This window comes from Euprymna scolopes, chromosome 46 (genome assembly GCF_053919585.1).
Source record: "Euprymna scolopes isolate OS-2025 chromosome 46, ASM5391958v1, whole genome shotgun sequence".
Lineage (NCBI taxonomy): Eukaryota > Metazoa > Mollusca > Cephalopoda > Sepiida > Sepiolidae > Euprymna > Euprymna scolopes.
Genome location: NC_136527.1, coordinates 59,832,782 through 59,858,461, shown reverse-complemented (window position 1 = coordinate 59,858,461; position 25,680 = coordinate 59,832,782). Strand labels below are relative to the sequence as shown.

The window sequence follows — 25,680 nt, the reverse complement described above, 5'->3', positions numbered from 1 at the left end:
TTCCTTTTTATCTTCAATATTTTTGTATTAGATTTTGCTTTCCCGTAAATTCCCTTTTACCCCCCCCCTTTTGGTGACGTGTTATAAAGATAAACATTTATCGGCTTTTGTCGTAAATTTCCGTTCATACCCCTATGTTATTAGTTACCTAATCCCCCACTCTTTATCGCATATGTTACTATATATATATATATATATATATATATATATATATATATATATATATGAGAGAGAGAGAGAGAGCAAAGTTTTCCAATTAAAAAAAAAATTTTTTTCATGTAAAAATTGACTATTGGCAATTCTAAAATAGCAAATTCAATACTCGTAATTATTTTAATTGTAAAAAGATGTGCCAACTTGATTTCAACGCCCTTTTTCAAAAACTGTAAGGAGGTGTCTAATTAATAAAATTAACATAAACCACATCAAAAAACGCTGCTTCTGTGATTCAATTAAAGTGTCTAACAGCTAACATAAAAAGTATGCACATTTATACAGTAAACATAAAATGATAGAGTGGTTGATAGTGTGTAAGATTTCGTGATTTTACTCCCAAAATTCGAACATCGTTTTAACGTTTTAAAATCTAGCTTCAAGTTTTACATAAATTTTCAGCTTAAGCATTTCCATTGTTGTTTGCAATATTTTCACATGAATTTTGAACAATTAAAAAAAATGTTTTTCAATTTTATTTTTTTCGTGTGATTACAAGTATTTTATGACTAAACCCAGCATAGTTTACCCCCTAAAACGAAAAAAAATCTATTTTTGTTTTGGTTAATATGTTTCAAAGACCTTGAAAGATAATATAAAAAGAAGTCATTTTTTTAAATAATTTTTTAAATTTTACATTTTAGAGTGGGGATCACTTTCATGTGTTTGGTTCTTCTTTGGCCCAAGTAATTCTTGACATGTTTCCATAAGGCCGTCTTTTGTTCCCGTACAAAGTTTGTAGATATTGGTGCATTTCGAGTTAAGCTCCTGCAGTAGCTGGAATCTGTTTCTCATGCTCATAATGAAGGCTGCCTGAGTCTTCTGGTCTTTCAGTTCATGTTGTACTTTATCCTGCTCGACGGTTCTCTTCAATTTGAGTCTTGCATTCAGAAGATGCATCTGCTCCCCTCCCCACTCGTACGTCTTAAAGAGACTGTGTGAACTTCTTGGTGATACAAAGGTGGTCTGTCTGGTTTTCTGTAACATAGTTAGGTGATACCTAGGTGGCTCTTGTGGGCGAAGATGCTGCCTCCAATGACAAGGTCGTTCAGTCCCAGCCAGCCTGAATGATCGGCCCATCATCGGCCCATTACAGTGTTTGTCGGCTGATCGTCGGTTATGTAATGGGCCGATGATGGGCCGATCATTCAGGCTGGCTGGGGTCCACAAAGGTCAGCAAATCTCGCTCCATTTTCATTAATTTCTCTGAGAACATTATCGTAGCCCTGCCATCAACTCAGCAAATGATGGCGGGATCTACTCAAACCGAAAAGAGGCACACTGCGCGTGTGTGCTCTCCAACTGCTAAACCCACTTGCATGTGCACGGTTGTGTAAAGATCGTTTCAGATACACGTTTCCGTGCACATTTCTGCAAATTCTGTGGGCATAAAAACTAAAACTCTGCCTTTTCACGCAGACGTCTTCCAAAGCACCTTACATCACAAAGATGCTGTTTTTTTTTCATTCAATCAGATTACGAAGAAAGCAAATTTAAAAAATATTTTTTCAGCTTCAGGGGAGCCGGTTTGAAAGCTATAAAGGAGCATTTTGCACCAAAACGAATCAGTTGAGCCCAGCCAGCATGCGGTAAACAAACAACACCGATTCCCCCACTGGACGTTAAACTCATGCGCACCCGATAATTAATTCTCCATGTGAAAGTGGACTTTTTACACTTTTCTTGCTCTTTGCTGAAGCGAACAATTGACTTTTATGTTGTTAAATAATTTCTGAAAAGGACTGGTTATTTCTAACCTGGAACTTTTACTTTTTCTACTTCACTTCATTTTATTACCTCGGTCGCAGGAAGAGCTTCTCAATTAAGAAGAAACTTTCTGGTCTTCTCTTTTCACTTATTTACGATTTTGAGAAAATAAATTTTGTATAAAATTTATTTTTCGCCCTGGTCATCTTTGTTTGATTGTTCAAGTCCATTTTACACATTTTTTTATTTTTATTTTTTTTAGTTTGATGTTAGCATCAACACAAGGAGTCTCGTAACAGTTGTTGTTGTCCCATCACTTCCTTGTAGTCTCTGTTGTCTGATCCCACATCAGGATGTTGGATCTCTATGGACACTTTACAGAAAATCCAAGCCAGAAGACTCAAGAAAAAAGCAGTTAATGAAAGCCGTACAAGAGGCAACCCAAGCAGAAAACACAAAATCCTACAAGGATTTGATGAGAACTGTAAATAAAGACAGCCTGGCAGAAGAAGCAGCCATGGCAACAGGAAAGACCTGTATGTGACAATTACCATGGCAACAGGAAAGACCTGTACGTGACAATTACCATGGCAACAGGAAAGACCTGTACGTGACAATTACCATGGCAACAGGAAAGACCTGTACGTGACAATTAAAAAGCTTGCAAGCAAGTAATCCACTATAAAACAAAGACTTAAATCGCTTGAAGCTGACAATGCAAGTAAGAAAAAGAAAAACTATGCGTTTATGAAATATTTTGTTGAACATTAAAATATTGGGCTGATATAACCAAGAATGTGTGCCGATAACAAGCCTCCCTCTGCCTTTGGCCAGAGGAGGCGAAAAGGAATCTTTAATAATTCACATACATGCCTTCATCTCATGCACGTATTCTTACACATTAGCGAGAGTCCAGGCAAACGAAACAAATTGCAACACAAAACTATACACAAACTAAAAAAACAAGGTAAATCAACACACATACACAGTGCCATGCACTCATATACATATATGTACATGTGCATATTATTCACACTATGAACATATTGACTTACACATCTACAAAGTTTTGCAATTACTTACTTTGCTTTCTGTACTAAAGACGACTTTTAATGAAGAACCCTTACTGATTAAAATAATTATTATTTCCTTATAAAATTATTGATATAAACATGTTTCGTTTTCTTCACTTTTTTATTAAAAAAATTCTGTTTATGTTTTTAATAAGCATTTACTAATTGGTGACCATAATGTGCATTCATGTTCAATTTATTTCCTTTACAATGTATTCTTCCTCAACTAATCAAGCAATTTATTTCCTTTACAATGTATTCTTCCTCAACTAATCAAGCAATTTATTTCCTTTACAATGTATTCTTCCTCAAGTAATCAAGCAATTTATTTCCTTTACAATGTATTCTTCCTCAACTAATCAAGCAATTTATTTCCTTTACAATGTATTCTTCCTCAACTAATCAAGCAATTTATTTCCTTTACAATGTATTCTTCCTCAACTAATCAAGCATTTTATTTCCTTTACAATGTATTCTTCCTCAAGTAATCAAGCAATTTATTTCCTTTACAATGTATTCTTCCTCAAGTAATCAAGCAATTTATTTCCTTTACAATGTATTCTTCCTCAAGTAATCAAGCAATTTATTTCCTTTACAATGTATTCTTCCTCAACTAATCAAGCAATTTATTTCCTTTACAATGTATTCTTCCTCAAGTAATCAAGCAATTTATTTCCTTTACAATGTATTCTTCCTCAACTAATCAAGCATTTTATTTCCTTTACAATGTATTCTTCCTCAAGTAATCAAGCAATTTATTTCCTTTACAATGTATTCTTCCTCAAGTAATCAAGCAATTTATTTCCTTTACAATGTATTCTTCCTCAAGTAATTAAGCAATTTATTTCCTTTACAATGTATTCTTCCTCAACTAATCAAGCAATTTATTTCCTTTACAATGTATTCTTCCTCAAGTAATCAAGCAATTTATTTCCTTTACAATGTATTCTTCCTCAAGTAATCAAGCAATTTATTTCCTTTACAATGTATTCTTCCTCAACTAATCACGCAATTTATTTCCTTTACAATGTATTCTTCCTCAAGTAATCAAGCAATTTATTTCCTTTACAATGTATTCTTCCTCAACTAATCACGCAATTTATTTCCTTTACAATGTATTCTTCCTCAAGTAATCAAGCAATTTATTTCCTTTACAATGTATTCTTCCTCAAGTAATCACGCAATTTATTTCCTTTACAATGTATTCTTCCTCAAGTAATCAAGCAATTTATTTCCTTTACAATGTATTCTTCCTCAACTAATCACGCAATTTATTTCCTTTACAATGTATTCTTCCTCAAGTAATCAAGCAATTTATTTCCTTTACAATGTATTCTTCCTCAAGTAATCAAGCAATTTATTTCCTTTACAATGTATTCTTCCTCAACTAATCAAGCAATTTATTTCCTTTACAATGTATTCTTCCTCAAGTAATCAAGCAATTTATTTCCTTTACAATGTATTCTTCCTCAAGTAATCAAGCAATTTATTTCCTTTACAATGTATTCTTCCTCAAGTAATCAAGCAATTTATTTCCTTTACAATGTATTCTTCCTCAAGTAATCAAGCAATTTATTTCCTTTACAATGTATTCTTCCTCAAGTAATCAAGCAATTTATTTCCTTTACAATGTATTCTTCCTCAAGTAATCAAGCAATTTATTTCCTTTACAATGTATTCTTCCTCAAGTAATCAAGCAATTTATTTCCTTTACAATGTATTCTTCCTCAACTAATCAAGCAATTTATTTCCTTTACAATGTATTCTTCCTCAACTAATCAAGCAATTTATTTCCTTTACAATGTATTCTTCCTCAAGTAATCAAGCAATTTATTTCCTTTACAATGTATTCTTCCTCAAGTAATCAAGCAATTTATTTCCTTTACAATGTATTCTTCCTCAACTAATCAAGCAATTTATTTCCTTTACAATGTATTCTTCCTCAAGTAATCAAGCAATTTATTTCCTTTACAATGTATTCTTCCTCAACTAATCAAGCAATTTATTTCCTTTACAATGTATTCTTCCTCAAGTAATCAAGCAATTTATTTCCTTTACAATGTATTCTTCCTCAACTAATCAAGCAATTTATTTCCTTTACAATGTATTCTTCCTCAAGTAATCAAGCAATTTATTTCCTTTACAATGTATTCTTCCTCAACTAATCAAGCAATTTATTTCCTTTACAATGTATTCTTCCTCAACTAATCAAGCAATTTATTTCCTTTACAATGTATTCTTCCTCAAGTAATCAAGCAATTTATTTCCTTTACAATGTATTCTTCCTCAACTAATCAAGCAATTTATTTCCTTTACAATGTATTCTTCCTCAACTAATCAAGCAATTTATTTCTTTTACAATGTATTCTTCCTCAACTAATCAAGCAATTTATTTCCTTTACAATGTATTCTTCCTCAACTAATCAAGCAATTTATTTCCTTTACAATGTATTCTTCCTCAACTAATCAAGCAATTTATTTCTTTTACAATGTATTCTTCCTCAACTAATCAAGCAATTTATTTCCTTTACAATGTATTCTTCCTCAACTAATCAAGCAATTTATTTCCTTTACAATGTATTCTTCCTCAACTAATCAAGCAATTTATTTCCTTTACAATGTATTCTTCCTCAACTAATCAAGCAATTTATTTCTTTTACAATGTATTCTTCCTCAACTAATCAAGCAATTTATTTCCTTTACAATGTATTCTTCCTCAACTAATCAAGCAATTTATTTCCTTTACAATGTATTCTTCCTCAACTAATCAAGCAATTTATTTTCTTTACAATGTATTCTTCCTCAAGTAATCAAGCAATTTATTTCCTTTACAATGTATTCTTCCTCAAGTAATCAAGCAATTTATTTCCTTTACAATGTATTCTTCCTCAAGTAATCAAGCAATTTATTTCCTTTACAATGTATTCTTCCTCAAGTAATCAAACAATTTATTTCCTTTACAATGTATTCTTCCTCAACTAATCAAGCAATTTATTTCCTTTACAATGTATTCTTCCTCAAGTAATCAAGCAATTTATTTCCTTTACAATGTATTCTTCCTCAAGTAATCAAGCAATTTATTTCCTTTACAATGTATTCTTCCTCAAGTAATCAAGCAATTTATTTCCTTTACAATGTATTCTTCCTCAAGTAATCAAGCAATTTATTTCCTTTACAATGTATTCTTCCTCAAGTAATCAAGCAATTTATTTCCTTTACAATGTATTCTTCCTCAACTAATCAAGCAATTTATTTCCTTTACAATGTATTCTTCCTCAACTAATCAAGCAATTTATTTCCTTTACAATGTATTCTTCCTCAAGTAATCAAGCAATTTATTTCCTTTACAATGTATTCTTCCTCAACTAATCAAGCAATTTATTTCCTTTACAATGTATTCTTCCTCAACTAATCAAGCAATTTATTTCTTTTACAATGTATTCTTCCTCAACTAATCAAGCAATTTATTTCCTTTACAATGTATTCTTCCTCAACTAATCAAGCAATTTATTTCCTTTACAATGTATTCTTCCTCAACTAATCAAGCAATTTATTTCCTTTACAATGTATTCTTCCTCAACTAATCAAGCAATTTATTTCTTTTACAATGTATTCTTCCTCAACTAATCAAGCAATTTATTTCCTTTACAATGTATTCTTCCTCAACTAATCAAGCAATTTATTTCTTTTACAATGTATTCTTCCTCAACTAATCAAGCAATTTATTTCCTTTACAATGTATTCTTCCTCAACTAATCAAGCAATTTATTTCCTTTACAATGTATTCTTCCTCAACTAATCAAGCAATTTATTTCCTTTACAATGTATTCTTCCTCAACTAATCAAGCAATTTATTTCTTTTACAATGTATTCTTCCTCAACTAATCAAGCAATTAATTTCCTTTACAATGTATTCTTCCTCAACTAATCAAGCAATTTATTTCTTTTACAATGTATTCTTCCTCAACTAATCAAGCAATTTATTTCCTTTACAATGTATTCTTCCTCAACTAATCAAGCAATTTATTTCCTTTACAATGTATTCTTCCTCAACTAATCAAGCAATTTATTTCCTTTACAATGTATTCTTCCTCAACTAATCAAGCAATTTATTTCTTTTACAATGTATTCTTCCTCAACTAATCAAGCAATTTATTTCCTTTACAATGTATTCTTCCTCAACTAATCAAGCAATTTATTTCCTTTACAATGTATTCTTCCTCAAGTAATCAAGCAATTTATTTCTTTTACAATGTATTCTTCCTCAAGTAATCAAGCAATTTATTTCCTTTACAATGTATTCTTCCTCAAGTAATCAAGCAATTTATTTCCTTTACAATGTATTCTTCCTCAAGTAATCAAGCAATTTATTTCCTTTACAATGTATTCTTCCTCAAGTAATCAAGCAATTTATTTCCTTTACAATGTATTCTTCCTCAAGTAATCAAGCAATTTATTTCCTTTACAATGTATTCTTCCTCAAGTAATCAAGCAATTTATTTCCTTTACAATGTATTCTTCCTCAAGTAATCAAGCAATTTATTTCTTTTACAATGTATTCTTCCTCAAGTAATCAAGCAATTTATTTCCTTTACAATGTATTGTAACCAAGTTATGGGTTGATATGCCGTTGTAGAGAAAGAGCCAAAAGAACGAAAAAATAGGACGATCAAATAACTCTGTGGTTAGAACAGACAAAGGAAAAAGTATGTCAAGAGATACTTATTGTTGTAACGGTCAGAGTTTGGAGTGAGCTGGCTGTTTATTTTGAAACACAGAATTCGAGATGAAATGACAGGCGGTTGTTTATTTTAGAAAACAAGGTTTGAAAGCTGATGACAGGCAAGTTTTTTTGTTGTAAACAAATAAAAACTCGTGATGTTTAAAGGGCATTGATGGATATGTATATATTCCTCGAACACAGTAAACAGAAGGGAGAAAGAGAAGAAGAGAAGGAGAAGAGAGAAAAAGAGAGAATTCGATTTTGGCGAATTCAGATGGTGTTAAAGTCGGGTAGAGAGGGCTTTTGACTTAAAACACGTATCTCCAATGGCCGAAAAACTTATCTGAACTCGAGTCACAAGCTACCGTTTCAAAATAGCTACAGCCACTTCCTTCAAACTCTGAAATATTATTAGACCATTATTATTGTGAATAAACCCAGATTAATTGTTTATTCGTGTGTGGAATCATTTTAATTTCCTTTTTCACCACACTAAAATCCACGGCTCTCTTATCGGCGATGTTCACCGGTAAGCGGGTACACGACAGGTCCGGAGTATAAATTTAGACGATCAACTGATAATTCTGTCACTACCCATACCAGCAACATTAAAACGGCTAAGAATTATCACTGGCAGTGGTCACTGGAAGGACGAAAATAGTGAGCTGCAAACCGCCAGAGTCGGGTCGTTTTCAGGCTGCCGTAATTGGAGTGGAAGAATTCTGAGGTCGACGATCGTCTCAACCGACCGGCTGAAGGGGGTGACAGTATTCTTCCTCAAGTAATCAAGCAATTTATTTCCTTTACAATGTATTCTTCCTCAACTAATCAAGCAATTTATTTCCTTTACAATGTATTCTTCCTCAAGTAATCAAGCAATTTATTTCCTTTACAATGTATTCTTCCTAAACTAATCAAGCAATTTATTTCCTTTACAATGTATTCTTCAACTAATCAAGCAATTTATTTCCTTTACAATGTATTCTTCCTCAAGTAATCAAGCAATTTATTTCCTTTACAATGTATTCTTCCTCAACTAATCAAGCAATTTATTTCCTTTACAATGTATTCTTCCTCAAGTAATCAAGCAATTTATTTCCTTTACAATGTATTCTTCCTCAACTAATCAAGCAATTTATTTCCTTTACAATGTATTCTTCTTCAAGTAATCAAGCAATTTATTTCCTTTACAATGTATTCTTCAACTAATCAAGCAATTTATTTCCTTTACAATGTATTCTTCCTCAACTAATCAAGCAATTAATTTCCTTTACAATGTATTCTTCCTCAACTAATCACGCAATTTATTTCCTTTACAATGTATTCTTCCTCAAGTAATCAAGCAATTTATTTCCTTTACAATGTATTCTTCCTCAAGTAATCAAGCAATTTATTTCCTTTACAATGTATTCTTCCTCAACTAATCAAGCAATTTATTTCCTTTACAATGTATTCTTCCTCAACTAATCAAGCAATTTATTTCCTTTACAATGTATTCTTCCTCAAGTAATCAAGATATTTATTTCCTTTACAATGTATTCTTCCTCAAGTAATCAAGCAATTTATTTCCTTTACAATGTATTCTTCCTCAACTAATCAAGCAATTTATTTCCTTTACAATGTATTCTTCCTCAAGTAATCAAGCAATTTATTTCCTTTACAATGTATTCTTCCTCAACTAATCAAGCAATTTATTTCCTTTACAATGTATTCTTCCTCAACTAATCAAGCAATTTATTTCCTTTACAATGTATTCTTCCTCAAGTAATCAAGCAATTTATTTCCTTTACAATGTATTCTTCCTCAACTAATCAAGCAATTTATTTCCTTTACAATGTATTCTTCCTCAACTAATCAAGCAATTTATTTCTTTTACAATGTATTCTTCCTCAACTAATCAAGCAATTTATTTCCTTTACAATGTATTCTTCCTCAACTAATCAAGCAATTTATTTCCTTTACAATGTATTCTTCCTCAACTAATCAAGCAATTTATTTCTTTTACAATGTATTCTTCCTCAACTAATCAAGCAATTTATTTCCTTTACAATGTATTCTTCCTCAACTAATCAAGCAATTTATTTCCTTTACAATGTATTCTTCCTCAACTAATCAAGCAATTTATTTCCTTTACAATGTATTCTTCCTCAACTAATCAAGCAATTTATTTCTTTTACAATGTATTCTTCCTCAACTAATCAAGCAATTTATTTCCTTTACAATGTATTCTTCCTCAACTAATCAAGCAATTTATTTCCTTTACAATGTATTCTTCCTCAACTAATCAAGCAATTTATTTTCTTTACAATGTATTCTTCCTCAAGTAATCAAGCAATTTATTTCCTTTACAATGTATTCTTCCTCAAGTAATCAAGCAATTTATTTCCTTTACAATGTATTCTTCCTCAAGTAATCAAGCAATTTATTTCCTTTACAATGTATTCTTCCTCAAGTAATCAAGCAATTTATTTCCTTTACAATGTATTCTTCCTCAACTAATCAAGCAATTTATTTCCTTTACAATGTATTCTTCCTCAAGTAATCAAGCAATTTATTTCCTTTACAATGTATTCTTCCTCAAGTAATCAAGCAATTTATTTCCTTTACAATGTATTCTTCCTCAAGTAATCAAGCAATTTATTTCCTTTACAATGTATTCTTCCTCAAGTAATCAAGCAATTTATTTCCTTTACAATGTATTCTTCCTCAAGTAATCAAGCAATTTATTTCCTTTACAATGTATTCTTCCTCAACTAATCAAGCAATTTATTTCCTTTACAATGTATTCTTCCTCAACTAATCAAGCAATTTATTTCCTTTACAATGTATTCTTCCTCAAGTAATCAAGCAATTTATTTCCTTTACAATGTATTCTTCCTCAACTAATCAAGCAATTTATTTCCTTTACAATGTATTCTTCCTCAACTAATCAAGCAATTTATTTCTTTTACAATGTATTCTTCCTCAACTAATCAAGCAATTTATTTCCTTTACAATGTATTCTTCCTCAACTAATCAAGCAATTTATTTCCTTTACAATGTATTCTTCCTCAACTAATCAAGCAATTTATTTCCTTTACAATGTATTCTTCCTCAACTAATCAAGCAATTTATTTCTTTTACAATGTATTCTTCCTCAACTAATCAAGCAATTTATTTCCTTTACAATGTATTCTTCCTCAACTAATCAAGCAATTTATTTCTTTTACAATGTATTCTTCCTCAACTAATCAAGCAATTTATTTCCTTTACAATGTATTCTTCCTCAACTAATCAAGCAATTTATTTCCTTTACAATGTATTCTTCCTCAACTAATCAAGCAATTTATTTCCTTTACAATGTATTCTTCCTCAACTAATCAAGCAATTTATTTCTTTTACAATGTATTCTTCCTCAACTAATCAAGCAATTAATTTCCTTTACAATGTATTCTTCCTCAACTAATCAAGCAATTTATTTCTTTTACAATGTATTCTTCCTCAACTAATCAAGCAATTTATTTCCTTTACAATGTATTCTTCCTCAACTAATCAAGCAATTTATTTCCTTTACAATGTATTCTTCCTCAACTAATCAAGCAATTTATTTCCTTTACAATGTATTCTTCCTCAACTAATCAAGCAATTTATTTCTTTTACAATGTATTCTTCCTCAACTAATCAAGCAATTTATTTCCTTTACAATGTATTCTTCCTCAACTAATCAAGCAATTTATTTCCTTTACAATGTATTCTTCCTCAAGTAATCAAGCAATTTATTTCTTTTACAATGTATTCTTCCTCAAGTAATCAAGCAATTTATTTCCTTTACAATGTATTCTTCCTCAAGTAATCAAGCAATTTATTTCCTTTACAATGTATTCTTCCTCAAGTAATCAAGCAATTTATTTCCTTTACAATGTATTCTTCCTCAAGTAATCAAGCAATTTATTTCCTTTACAATGTATTCTTCCTCAAGTAATCAAGCAATTTATTTCCTTTACAATGTATTCTTCCTCAAGTAATCAAGCAATTTATTTCCTTTACAATGTATTCTTCCTCAAGTAATCAAGCAATTTATTTCTTTTACAATGTATTCTTCCTCAAGTAATCAAGCAATTTATTTCCTTTACAATGTATTGTAACCAAGTTATGGGTTGATATGCCGTTGTAGAGAAAGAGCCAAAAGAACGAAAAAATAGGACGATCAAATAACTCTGTGGTTAGAACAGACAAAGGAAAAAGTATGTCAAGAGATACTTATTGTTGTAACGGTCAGAGTTTGGAGTGAGCTGGCTGTTTATTTTGAAACACAGAATTCGAGATGAAATGACAGGCGGTTGTTTATTTTAGAAAACAAGGTTTGAAAGCTGATGACAGGCAAGTTTTTTTGTTGTAAACAAATAAAAACTCGTGATGTTTAAAGGGCATTGATGGATATGTATATATTCCTCGAACACAGTAAACAGAAGGGAGAAAGAGAAGAAGAGAAGGAGAAGAGAGAAAAAGAGAGAATTCGATTTTGGCGAATTCAGATGGTGTTAAAGTCGGGTAGAGAGGGCTTTTGACTTAAAACACGTATCTCCAATGGCCGAAAAACTTATCTGAACTCGAGTCACAAGCTACCGTTTCAAAATAGCTACAGCCACTTCCTTCAAACTCTGAAATATTATTAGACCATTATTATTGTGAATAAACCCAGATTAATTGTTTATTCGTGTGTGGAATCATTTTAATTTCCTTTTTCACCACACTAAAATCCACGGCTCTCTTATCGGCGATGTTCACCGGTAAGCGGGTACACGACAGGTCCGGAGTATAAATTTAGACGATCAACTGATAATTCTGTCACTACCCATACCAGCAACATTAAAACGGCTAAGAATTATCACTGGCAGTGGTCACTGGAAGGACGAAAATAGTGAGCTGCAAACCGCCAGAGTCGGGTCGTTTTCAGGCTGCCGTAATTGGAGTGGAAGAATTCTGAGGTCGACGATCGTCTCAACCGACCGGCTGAAGGGGGTGACAGTATTCTTCCTCAAGTAATCAAGCAATTTATTTCCTTTACAATGTATTCTTCCTCAACTAATCAAGCAATTTATTTCCTTTACAATGTATTCTTCCTCAAGTAATCAAGCAATTTATTTCCTTTACAATGTATTCTTCCTAAACTAATCAAGCAATTTATTTCCTTTACAATGTATTCTTCAACTAATCAAGCAATTTATTTCCTTTACAATGTATTCTTCCTCAAGTAATCAAGCAATTTATTTCCTTTACAATGTATTCTTCCTCAACTAATCAAGCAATTTATTTCCTTTACAATGTATTCTTCCTCAAGTAATCAAGCAATTTATTTCCTTTACAATGTATTCTTCCTCAACTAATCAAGCAATTTATTTCCTTTACAATGTATTCTTCTTCAAGTAATCAAGCAATTTATTTCCTTTACAATGTATTCTTCAACTAATCAAGCAATTTATTTCCTTTACAATGTATTCTTCCTCAACTAATCAAGCAATTAATTTCCTTTACAATGTATTCTTCCTCAACTAATCACGCAATTTATTTCCTTTACAATGTATTCTTCCTCAAGTAATCAAGCAATTTATTTCCTTTACAATGTATTCTTCCTCAAGTAATCAAGCAATTTATTTCCTTTACAATGTATTCTTCCTCAACTAATCAAGCAATTTATTTCCTTTACAATGTATTCTTCCTCAACTAATCAAGCAATTTATTTCCTTTACAATGTATTCTTCCTCAAGTAATCAAGATATTTATTTCCTTTACAATGTATTCTTCCTCAACTAATCAAGCAATTTATTTCCTTTACAATGTATTCTTCCTCAACTAATCAAGCAATTTATTTCCTTTACAATGTATTCTTCAACTAATCAAGCAATTTATTTCCTTTACAATGTATTCTTTCTCAACTAATCAAGCAATTAATTTCCTTTACAATGTATTCTTCCTCAACTAATCAAGCAATTTATTTCCTTTACAATGTATTCTTCCTCAACTAATCAAGCAATTTATTTCCTTTACAATGTATTCTTCCTCAACTAATCAAGCAATTTATTTCCTTTACAATGTATTCTTCCTCAAGTAATCAAGCAATTTATTTCCTTTACAATGTATTCTTCCTCAAGTAATCAAGCAATTTATTTCCTTTACAATGAATTCTTCCTCAACTAATCAAGCATTTTATTTCCTTTACAATGTATTCTTCCTCAAGTAATCAAGCAATTTATTTCCTTTACAATGTATTCTTCCTCAACTAATCAAGCAATTTATTTCCTTTACAATGTATTCTTCCTCAAGTAATCAAGCAATTTATTTCCTTTACAATGTATTCTTCCTCAACTAATCAAGCAATTTATTTCCTTTACAATGTATTCTTCCTCAAGTAATCAAGCAATTTATTTCCTTTACAATGTATTCTTCCTCAACTAATCAAGCAATTTATTTCCTTTACAATGTATTCTTCCTCAACTAATCAAGCAATTTATTTCCTTTACAATGTATTCTTCCTCAAGTAATCAAGCAATTTATTTCCTTTACAATGTATTCTTCCTCAACTAATCAAGCAATTTATTTCCTTTACAATGTATTCTTCCTCAAGTAATCAAGCAATTTATTTCCTTTACAATGTATTCTTCCTCAACTAATCAAGCAATTTATTTCCTTTACAATGTATTCTTCCTCAACTAATCAAGCATTTTATTTCCTTTACAATGTATTCTTCCTCAACTAATCAAGCATTTTATTTCCTTTACAATGTATTCTTCCTCAAGTAATCAAGCAATTTATTTCCTTTACAATGTATTCTTCCTCAAGTAATCAAGCAATTTATTTCCTTTACAATGTATTCTTCCTCAACTAATCAAGCAATTTATTTCCTTTACAATGTATTCTTCCTCAACTAATCAAGCATTTTATTTCCTTTACAATGTATTCTTCCTCAACTAATCAAGCATTTTATTTCCTTTACAATGTATTCTTCCTCAACTAATCAAGCAATTTATTTCCTTTACAATGTATTCTTCCTCAACTAATCAAGCAATTTATTTCCTTTACAATGTATTCTTCCTCAACTAATCAAGCATTTTATTTCCTTTACAATGTATTCTTCCTCAACTAATCAAGCATTTTATTTCCTTTACAATGTATTCTTCCTCAAGTAATCAAGCAATTTATTTCCTTTACAATGTATTCTTCCTCAACTAATCAAGCAATTTATTTCCTTTACAATGTATTCTTCCTCAACTAATCAAGCATTTTATTTCCTTTACAATGTATTCTTCCTCAACTAATCAAGCATTTTATTTCCTTTACAATGTATTCTTCCTCAACTAATCAAGCATTTTATTTCCTTTACAATGTATTCTTCCTCAACTAATCAAGCATTTTATTTCCTTTACAATGTATTCTTCCTCAAGTAATCAAGCAATTTATTTCCTTTACAATGTATTCTTCCTCAAGTAATCAAGCAATTTATTTCCTTTACAATGTATTCTTCCTCAAGTAATCAAGCAATTTATTTCCTTTACAATGTATTCTTCCTCAAGTAATCAAGCAATTTATTTCCTTTACAATGTATTCTTCCTCAACTAATCAAGCATTTTATTTCCTTTACAATGTATTCTTCCTCAAGTAATCAAGCAATTTATTTCCTTTACAATGTATTCTTCCTCAACTAATCAAGCATTTTATTTCCTTTACAATGTATTCTTCCTCAACTAATCAAGCATTTTATTTCCTTTACTATGTATTCTTCCTCAACTAATCAAGCAATTTATTTCCTTTACAATGTATTCTTCCTCAAGTAATCAAGCAATTTATTTCCTTTACAATGTATTCTTCCTCAAGTAATCAAGCAATTTATTTCCTTTACAATGTATTCTTCCTCAACTAATCAAGCATTTTATTTCCTTTACAATGTATTCTTCCTCAACTAATCAAGCAATTTATTTCCTTTACAATGTATTCTTCCTCAAGTAATCAAGCAATTTATTTCCTTTACAATGTATTCTTCCTCAAGTAATCAAGCAATTTATTTCCTTTACAATGTATTCTTCCTCAAGTAATCAAGCAATTTATTTCCTTTACAATGTATTCTTCCTCAACTAATCAAGCATTTTATTTCCTTTACAATGTATTCTTCCTCAAGTAATCAAGCAATTTATTTCCTTTACAATGTATTCTTCCTCAAGTAATCAAGCAATTTATTTCCTTTACAATGTATTCTTCCTCAACTAATCAAGCATTTTATTTCCTTTACAATGTATTCTTCCTCAACTAATCAAGCATTTTATTTCCTTTACAATGTATTCTTCCTCAACTAATCAAGCAATTTATTTCCTTTACAATGTATTCTTCCTCAAGTAATCAAGCAATTTATTTCCTTTACAATGTATTCTTCCTCAAGTAATCAAGCAATTTATTTCCTTTACAATGTATTCTTCCTCAACTAATCAAGCATTTTATTTCCTTTACAATGTATTCTTCCTCAAGTAATCAAGCAATTTATTTCCTTTACAATGTATTCTTCCTCAACTAATCAAGCAATTTATTTCCTTTACAATGTATTCTTCCTCAACTAATCAAGCATTTTATTTCCTTTACAATGTGTTCTTCCTCAACTAATCAAGCAATTTATTTCCTTTACAATGTATTCTTCCTCAAGTAATCAAGCAATTTATTTCCTTTACAATGTATTCTTCCTCAAGTAATCAAGCAATTTATTTCCTTTACAATGTATTCTTCCTCAAGTAATCAAGCAATTTATTTCCTTTACAATGTATTCTTCCTCAACTAATCACGCAATTTATTTCCTTTACAATGTATTCTTCCTCAAGTAATCAAGCAATTTATTTCCTTTACAATGTATTCTTCCTCAACTAATCACGCAATTTATTTCCTTTACAATGTATTCTTCCTCAAGTAATCAAGCAATTTATTTCCTTTACAATGTATTCTTCCTCAACTAATCAAGCAATTTATTTCCTTTACAATGTATTCTTCAACTAATCAAGCAATTTATTTCCTGTACAATGTATTCTTCCTCAACTAATCAAGCAATTTATTTCCTTTACAATGTATTCTTCAACTAATCAAGCAATTTATTTCCTTTACAATGTATTCTTTCTCAACTAATCAAGCAATTAATTTCCTTTACAATGTATTCTTCCTCAACTAATCAAGCAATTTATTTCCTTTACAATGTATTCTTCCTCAACTAATCAAGCAATTTATTTCCTTTACAATGTATTCTTCCTCAAGTAATCAAGCAATTTATTTCCTTTACAATGTATTCTTCCTCAAGTAATCAAGCAATTTATTTCCCTTACAATGTATTCTTCCTCAACTAATCAAGCAATTTATTTCCTTTACAATGTATTCTTCCTCAACTAATCAAGCAATTTATTTCCTTTACAATGTATTCTTCCTCAACTAATCAAGCATTTTATTTCCTTTACAATGTATTCTTCCTCAAGTAATCAAGCAATTTATTTCCTTTACAATGTATTCTTCCTCAAGTAATCAAGCAATTTATTTCCTTTACAATGTATTCTTCCTCAAGTAATCAAGCAATTTATTTCCTTTACAATGTATTCTTCCTCAACTAATCAAGCAATTTATTTCCTTTACAATGTATTCTTCCTCAAGTAATCAAGCAATTTATTTCCTTTACAATGTATTCTTCCTCAACTAATCAAGCATTTTATTTCCTTTACAATGTATTCTTCCTCAAGTAATCAAGCAATTTATTTCCTTTACAATGTATTCTTCCTCAAGTAATCAAGCAATTTATTTCCTTTACAATGTATTCTTCCTCAAGTAATCAAGCAATTTATTTCCTTTACAATGTATTCTTCCTCAACTAATCAAGCAATTTATTTCCTTTACAATGTATTCTTCCTCAAGTAATCAAGCAATTTATTTCCTTTACAATGTATTCTTCCTCAAGTAATCAAGCAATTTATTTCCTTTACAATGTATTCTTCCTCAAGTAATCAAGCAATTTATTTCCTTTACAATGTATTCTTCCTCAACTAATCACGCAATTTATTTCCTTTACAATGTATTCTTCCTCAAGTAATCAAGCAATTTATTTCCTTTACAATGTATTCTTCCTCAACTAATCACGCAATTTATTTCCTTTACAATGTATTCTTCCTCAAGTAATCAAGCAATTTATTTCCTTTACAATGTATTCTTCCTCAAGTAATCACGCAATTTATTTCCTTTACAATGTATTCTTCCTCAAGTAATCAAGCAATTTATTTCCTTTACAATGTATTCTTCCTCAACTAATCACGCAATTTATTTCCTTTACAATGTATTCTTCCTCAAGTAATCAAGCAATTTATTTCCTTTACAATGTATTCTTCCTCAACTAATCACGCAATTTATTTCCTTTACAATGTATTCTTCCTCAAGTAATCAAGCAATTTATTTCCTTTACAATGTATTCTTCAACTAATCAAGCAATTTATTTCCTTTACAATGTATTCTTCCTCAACTAATCAAGCAATTAATTTCCTTTACAATGTATTCTTCCTCAACTAATCAAGCAATTTATTTCCTTTACAATGTATTCTTCCTCAACTAATCAAGCAATTTATTTCCTTTACAATGTATTCTTCCTCAAGTAATCAAGCAATTTATTTCCTTTACAATGTATTCTTCCTCAACTAATCAAGCAATTTATTTCCTTTACAATGTATTCTTCCTCAACTAATCAAGCAATTTATTTCCTTTACAATGTATTCTTCCTCAAGTAATCAAGCAATTTATTTCCTTTACAATGTATTCTTCCTCAAGTAATCAAGCAATTTATTTCCTTTACAATGTATTCTTGCTCAAGTAATCAAGCAATTTATTTCCTTTACAATGTATTCTTCCTCAACAAATCACGCAATTTATTTCCTTTACAATGTATTCTTCCTCAAGTAATCAAGCAATTTATTTCCTTTACAATGTATTCTTCCTCAACTAATCACGCAATTTATTTCCTTTACAATGTATTCTTCCTCAAGTAATCAAGCAATTTATTTCCTTTACAATGTATTCTTCCTCAAGTAATCAAGCAATGGTCATTGAAAAAAACACAAGTTTTTAATTCTGCTGAAAAAATAGAAAATGATAATCGGATGTTGTTCTTTATAGTATGATTTGGAAGCAAACATTGTCCCTAGAAAAATTTCTGCTAAAAATATAAAATTAATTTTATGACAGGCGATCAATACGTAATTCCCTGGTCAATTTTTTTTACATGTAGTCACCACTTATCAAGGCCTGGAGGCCACTCAAGGATAAGAGTTGTTGCATGTACAGTAATCAATGGGATAATCTCGAAGTAATCGTTAGTAATGGAGATTTGATAAATTGGATTACTTAAGGGGGCGGTTTATCAGGAATTTGTTGGACTTTAAGACATCCAAGTTGTAGTCAGGTGGGAAACATAATTGACATAGTTATTGTTTTGTTTTGCATATCTGGAGACGGTTTTGGTAGAAGTTGCAGAAATTCATAAATCAAGCTGCATAAGTTGGAAAACGCTTTCCTTTCAAAAACAATTTTCTGGCTTCAAGATGTGAAAATCGAAAGGTGCATTATATGTGCATCAGAGGGAGATCTTGCAATGGGTATTTGCTGATCTGCCTCCCTCTCTTGATTCTAATAGGTTTATTTAATTTCCCAAAAAGATGAGGCATAAGCGCCTGTAATTGAGGAAAACTTTGCCAGGAAATCTCTCATCTACATTATCATGGTCAAAAAGAATGCAAGCATGATGTCAACAGAGGACTGCAGCCTTACTTTTATTGGAGTCGATAGTCGATGCCACATCCGTTGTTCCCAGGACTTGCTGCAGCATTCAATATTCAACATTTTACAGATCGTCCACTAGATATATTTACAAATTCCATATTTCATTGTATAGTAGCAGTTCGATGTAAAATGGCTCATGCAAAATGCATGGTATTGCTGAGATCACTTATTTTCTTAGAAGAATTGCAAAGAAAACTTTGATCGTGAGAATTATATTTCTGTCCTGTTCTGAGACTTTTTAGTGATCATCATAGCAGACTGGTTTTCTTGCAGAGTCTTGGTTCCATGAAAGAGGTAGTTCTGCTGGCTCTTGTTTCAGAATCCTGGTATACCATTTTGATGTATGGATTTTGAATGACCATCATTTTACTGTATGTTTACTTTTTTTTTATTTTACTTCAGTAAGTCTTAAGAGATCACTTTGGAGCTAACACTTGATTCTGTTATGATTTAAATTTATATCCCAGGGCTCTTTTAAGAATAGATACTGTTCCCTTTATAGCTGCTATCTGTATTTCATTACAGCTTGGTCTTCCAGGAATCGCTTCTAAGTATTTATGAAGATTCTTTTTTATTAAGCCAGTTGCTCCTATCACAACCGGTATAATGTTTATTTCTTTCAGAGACCATGTCGTTATTTACTGTATGTGTATGCATATGATACAACAAATCTGACTTCTGTGCAAAAGAAGAACAACATACTTCACAAGAATTTGATTTGTATATCATATGTGTTTTCATATGACGCATCAAATCTGAATTCCGTACAAAAGAAAAACCACATACTTTACAAGAATGCGGTTTCTCCCCCATATGTGTTTTCATGTGACGCGACAAATTGGACTTCAGTGCAAAAGAAGCACAACAGACTTCACAAGAATGTGGTTTATCACCTGTGTGTGTTTTCATATGACGCAAAAAATGTGATTTCTTTGCAAAAGAAGAATCACATACGTCACAAGAACGTAGTTTCTCTCCCATATGTGTTTTCATATGACGCAAAAAATGTGACTTAGTTGAAAAAGAAGAACCACATACTTCACAAGAATGTGATCTGTCTCGAGTATGTATTTTTGTATGATTCAACAAAGTTGATTTCTGTGCAAAAGAAGAACCACATATTGCACAAGAATGTGGTTTCTCTCCCGTATGTGTTCTTATATGACTAAATAAATTTGATTTTTCAGCAAAAGAGAAGCCACATACTTCACAACAATGTTGTTTTTCTCCTGTATGTATTTTCATATGACGCAATAAATCTGACTTCCGTCCAAAAGAAAAACCACATACTTCACAAGAATGTGGTTTCTCTCCTGTATGTGTCAGCATATGATTCAACAAAGTTGACCTCTGTACAAACGAAGAACCACATACTTCACAAGAATGTGGTTTCTCTCCTGTATGTGTTGACATATGATTCAACAAAGTTGACTTCTGTGCAAATGAAGAACCACAAACTTCACAATTATGGGGTTTGTCTCCCGTATGTGTTTTCATATGACGCAATAAATGTGTCTTCTGTGCAAATGAAGAACCACATACTACACAAGAATGTGGTTTGTCTCCTGTATGTGTTCTAAGATGACTCAATAAAGTTGACTTCTGTGCAAAAGATGAACCACATACTTCACAATTATGTGGTTTGTCTCCCGTATGTGTTTTAATATGACTCAACAAATGTGACCTCTGTGCAAAAGAAGAACCACATACTTCACAAGAATGTGATTTTTTTCTCATGTTTATTGCATATTATTCTACAAAATATATATATATCGGTCCTAAAATATTTTAATGAAAGCTTCTACAGAAGGGAGATTTTTATTGGCTCTGCACTACTGAACCTTTTATCAGCTTTAATTTCAAAGTTTTTATGAAGAAATATCTTATTTTAAACTTTTTCAAATCAGCAATGAAGAATAGTCCTTCCGATCTATTAATGGATTTCTTTTCATTGTTGCAAGTCTGAAAATATAAATTTAAAAAATACATTTTATGTAGTAAAATTGCTTTTATTTTGTTGATTTTTTGATAAAATATAAATAAAAAATACATTACATGTAGTAACATTGAAATTATTATGTTGATTTTTATTAACAATATCCAAAACATTTATTAATGAAATTCAAAAAGTATAGTTTTATGCAATACTGTTTTACAAATTTAATGTAAATATTTAACTAAATTTTTTTTATGTTTCTTTATTTTTTAGAGATGAGGATTGATTATTCATATTATTTAGATTCTTCGAAATACTGTTCTCATCTTGAGTGTTATTTTCAAAACGTTTCTATGTTATCTCATATCTTATTCAGGTGAAATTTTGTAACAGTTGAGAACCTTTCCCTTGAACTCCAAAATCTGTACAGAATTCTGAATTGAACCCTTTATGTAGTGCATGGGAGTAGCATGCTTTCATGCTGTTGGCGATGACGGGGTAAAAATATATGGATGCATAAACACTAAACATTGTTGTACAGGTGGTCAGGTTTCGATCCTGGCTTGAGTTAGTTGCTTGTCTAACCACACAGATGTGCTTTGATACAGCGAAACAGTACTGTATGTGGATGACACACACAGACACACACACACACATATATATATACACTATCATCACCCAGAATATGTGCTGTTTCTTTAAGCTGTTTTACGCTTCATGTTCCTCCCATAAAAGTACATGACTTCCCTTTTCCATTTATATATACTCTGCAATAAATGATTTTACAGTTTTTCAATTTTTTTCTAAATTTAGTGTTAGTAAATGACATGGCTCACATTTGCGTAATTTTCCACATTCACATGGAATCTCTTCGTCATGATTTTCCCATAAGCAGCTTAACACGCACATGAGTCGAATCATTCTTGAATCTCGACGTTTTATAGATTACATATCTTTTCATTTCTTCTGACAAATCCTTCATGTATGGAATGCAAACTGTTATCTGACAAATCCTTCATTTGACTATCCAAAAACATCTTGTCTTGTTCTCTTGTGGAGGTTTTCTCAAATTTTCCCCCTCATTTTGATATGTATCTTAATTAGTACATTTTGATATGTATTGCAATTAGTACATTTTGATATGTATTGCAATTAGTACATTTTGATATGTATTGCAATTAGTACATTTTGATATGTATTGCAATTAGTACATTTTGATAAGTATTGCAATTAGTACATTTTGATATGTATTACAATTAGTACATTTTGATATGTATTGCAATTAGTACATTGCAATTAGTACATTTTGATATGTATTGTAATTAGTAAATTTTGATATGTATTGCAATTAGTACATTTTGATATGTATTGCAATTAGTATATTTTGATATGTATTGTAATTAGTTCATTTTGATATGTATTGTAATTAGTTCATTTTGATATGTATTGTAATTAGTACATTTTGATATGTATTGCAATTAGTACATTTTGATATGTATTGCAATTAGTACATTTTGATAAGTATTGCAATTAGTACATTTTGATATGTATTACAATTAGTACATTTTGATATGTATTGCAATTAGTACATTGCAATTAGTACATTTTTATATGTATTGCAATTAGTACATTTTGATATGTATTGCAATTAGTACATTTTGATAAGTATTGCAATTAGTACATTTTGATATGTATTACAATTAGTACATTTTGATATGTATTGCAATTAGTACATTGCAATTAGTACATTTTGATATGTATTGTAATTAGTAAATTTTGATATGTATTGCAATTAGTACATTTTGATATGTATTGTAATTATTATATTTTGATATGTATTGTAATTAGTTCATTTTGATATGTATTGTAATTAGTTCATTTTGATATGTATTGTAATTAGTACATTTTGATATGTATTGCAATTAGTACATTTTGATATGTATTGCAATTAGTATGTTTTGATATGTATTGCAATTAGTACATTTTGATATGTATTGCAATTAGTATATTTTGATATGTATTGCAATTAGTACATTGCAATTAGTACATTTTGATATGTATTGTAATTAGTACATTGCAATTAGTACATTTTGATATGTATTGCAATTAGTACATTTTCATATGTATTGTAATTAGTACATTGCAATTAGTAGAGTTTGATATGTAGTGCAATTAGTACATTTTGATATGTATTGTACTTAGTACATTGCAATTAGTACATTTTGATATGTATTGCAATTAGTACATTTTGATTTGTATTGTAATTAGTACATTTTGATATGTATTGCAATTAGTACATTTTGATATGTATTGTAATTAGTACATTTTGATATGTATTGCAATTAGTACATTTCGATTCGTATTGTAATTAGTACATTTTGATATGTATTGCAATTAGTACATTTTGATATGTATTGCTATTAGTACATTTTGATAAGTATTGCAATTAGTACATTTTGATATGTATTACAATTAGTACATTCTGATATGTATTGCAATTAGTACATTGCAATTAGTACATTTTGATATGTATTGTAATTAGTAAATTTTGATATGTATTGCAATTAGTACATTTTGATATGTATTGTAATTAGTATATTTTGATATGTATTGTAATTAGTTCATTTTGATATGTATTGTAATTAGTTCATTTTGATATGTATTGTAATTAGTACATTTTGATATGTATTGCAATTAGTACATTTTGATATGTATTGCAATTAGTATATTTTGATATGTATTGCAATTACTACATTTTGATATGTATTGCAATTAGTACATTTTGATATGTATTGTAATTAGTACATTTTGATATGTATTGCAATTAGTACATTTTGATATGTACTGCAATTAGTGCATTTTGATATGTATTGCAATTAGTAAATTTTGATATGTACTGCAATTAGTACATTTTGATATGTATTGTAATTAGTATATTTTGATATGTATTGCAATTAGTACATTTTGATATGTACTGCAATTAGTACATTTTGATATGTATTGCAATTAGTACATTTTGATATGTATTGCAATTAGTACATTTTGATATGTACTGCAATTAGTACAATTTGACATGTATTGTAATTAGTACATTGCAATTAGTACATTTTGATATATATTGCAATTAGTACATTTTGATATGTACTGTAATAAGTACATTTTGATATGTATTGCAATTAGTACATTTTGATATGTATTGTAATAAGTTAATTTTGATATGTATTGCAATTAGTACATTTTGATATGTATTGAAATTAGTACATTGCAATTAGTACATTTTGATATATATTGCAATTAGTACATTTTGATATGTATTGTAATTAGTACATTGCAATTAGTACATTTTGATATATTGCAATTAGTACATTTTGATATGTATTGTAATAAGTACATTTTGATATATATTGTAATAAGTACATTTTGATATGTATTGTAATAAGTACATTTTGATATCTATTGTAAGAAGTACATTTTGATATGTATTGCAATTAGTACATTGCAATTAGTACATTTTGATATGTATTGCAATTAGTACATTTTGATATGTATTGCAAATAGTGCATTTTGATATGTATTGTAATTAGTATATTTTGATATGTATTGTAATTAGTACATTTTGATATGTATTGCTATTAGTACATTTTGATATGTATTGCAATTAGTACATTGCAATTAGTACATTTTGATATGTATTGTAATTAGTAAATTTTGATATGTATTGCAATTAGTACATTTTGATATGTATTGTAATTAGTATATTTTGATATGTATTGTAATTAGTTCATTTTGATATGTATTGCAATTAGTACATTTTGATATGTATTGTAATTAGTACATTTTGATATGTATTGCAATTAGTACATTTTGATATGTATTGCAATTAGTACATTGCTATTAGTACATTTTGATATGTATTGTAATTAGTACATTTTGATATGTATTGCAATTAGTACATTTTGATATGTATTGTAATTAGTATATTTTGATATTTATTGCAATTAGTACATTGCAATTAGTACATTTTGATATGTATTGTAATTAGTACATTGCAATTAGTACATTTTGATATGTATTGCAATTAGTACATTTTCATATGTATTGTAATTAGTACATTGCAATTAGTACAGTTTGAGATGTATTGCAATTAGTACATTTTGATATGTATTGTAATTAGTACATTGCAATTAGTACAGTTTGAGATGTATTGCAAT

General features: G+C 29.7%; 1 long non-coding RNA gene across 1 annotated transcript in view; it reads right to left on the bottom strand.

Annotated features, from left to right (window-relative positions):
• Window positions 1–21,217: 21,217 nt before the first annotated feature.
• LOC145270232 (uncharacterized) overlaps window positions 21,218–25,680 on the bottom strand; it is a 42,621-nt gene continuing 38,158 nt past the window's right edge. The window contains exon 2 of the long non-coding RNA XR_013865317.1: window positions 21,218–21,495. This is a non-coding gene — a long non-coding RNA (uncharacterized LOC145270232). The remainder of the gene's footprint in view (window positions 21,496–25,680) is intronic.